We start from the raw sequence: 1,695 nt of genomic DNA, 5'->3' as shown, positions 1-1,695 counted from the left end.
TCCTTTCCTTTCCTTTCCTTTCCTTTCCTTTCCTTTCCTTTCCTTTCCTTTCCTTTCCTTTCCTTTCCTTTCCTTTCCTTTCCTTTCCTTTCCTTTCCTTTCCTTTCCTTTCCTTTCCTTTCCTTTCCTTTCCTTTCCTTTCCTTTCCTTTCCTTTCCTTTCCTTTCCTTTCCTTTCCTTTCCTTTCCTTTCCTTTCCTTTCTTTCTTTCTTTCTTTCTTTCTTTCTTTCTTTCTTTCTTTCTTTCTTTCTTTCTTTCTTTCTTTCTTTCTTTCTTTCTTTCTTTCTTTCTTTCCCCTTCCTCCCTCCCTCCCTCCCTCCCTCCCTTTCCCTTTGGCTGCAGCTTATGATGCTCCCTATGCAGGCAGATTAATGTCTTTCATGAGATGCAGTCCCTTCAGTCTAGGAGTATTTCATGACATGAAAAGGTTTCTTTGTATTTTTTTTTAAATTATTTTGATGTAAGCTGTTAAAATATGGAGAAAATACTGTCTGATTATTTAAAGATAAGATTCAGGCTGGGTCACGTATCTCTATTGCAAGGCTCAGTCTACTTTAAATTGATGAGTTGAGGGAATATTGGAGGATTTTTATTCTCAGTAGTCATGACAGGAGAATGAGGGAGGTGGGAGTGAAAGCTTGATCAGTTCTGAGCTGCTTTCCCTCCAGTTCTGCCGAAGGTGTCTCGTAGTTGTTTTTCACTGCAGATCCAGTGCCTACAGGCTTGGTTTGCACTTGCTTTTATTATTGCCACCATTTTTCTCAGAAATGTTGAATCATGAAAGTTATTTGGGAGAAAAAGTTATTTCTGACAAAGAACCCTCGAACACTCAGTTGCTGTCACCACCCTCCACAGAAGTGCATGTGCAGGAGACAAACACAGCCACTCTCTCCTCCAGGCCTCTCTCCCTAGAAGCTGAGACATGAAACATGCTTTAATTTTGCTCTGTACCTTCAGGCAAAGGGAGGGTCTCTCTTGGAGAAGCAGAGTCTGTCACTGGCTGTGCTGAGGGGTTGACCAGTAAGCCTAGGACCTGAGATTAGGTTAAACCCATCTTTCTTTAACTTGTAACCAGCACGGAGTTTGACTGTCTCAAGGGGTGAAGCTGCAGCGCAGCAGCCCTCTTCTCTCCCCTTCTCGTGTCATGGGTGGCTCGTCTGATCCCATGACAAGACAGGGACGCTTGTCATCAGAGCTGGGAGGGCGCAGGACGTAGGTGTGTAGGAGAGTGAGAGGCTGTGCACAGCGCCTGTGTAGACAGTGCAAGGACTGCGTGGGTGGGCAGAGCGGGGTGAAGGTGTGCAGCTGTCAGACAGCACATACATGTCTGCAAAGCTTCTACCAGCATGTCATACTGCCCGGGCACCACCTGCCCAGCTCAAAGCCTTTCCTAGCTACCAGCTGTTGTGCAAAGGTTCCCTGCAAACCCAGGGAGCCTTTGAACCTGCAGAGACTCTCCCCCAAATTTCCCCTTGCCTCAGATGCTGGTTCCAACAGGGACAGCTTTGAGGCAGCAGGGAGACACGCTGAAGCCTCGCCTTGCCACCCTCACCCACATTGCGGGAAGGAAGGATGCTCTGCGGGCTGGAGCAGGCAGGACGGCCCTTCCCCCCCCCCCGCTCTCCCCGTGGGACTTGTCAGGACCTCAGAGCCCCAAGCACATCCTTCTCCTCCCCAGGGCCCCGGGTAGCGCTC

This window comes from Pygoscelis adeliae, unplaced genomic scaffold (assembly GCF_000699105.1).
Source record: "Pygoscelis adeliae isolate BGI_AS28 unplaced genomic scaffold, ASM69910v1 Scaffold71, whole genome shotgun sequence".
NCBI classification, from domain to species: Eukaryota; Metazoa; Chordata; class Aves; order Sphenisciformes; family Spheniscidae; genus Pygoscelis; species Pygoscelis adeliae.
This window is presented reverse-complemented; position numbering follows the sequence as displayed.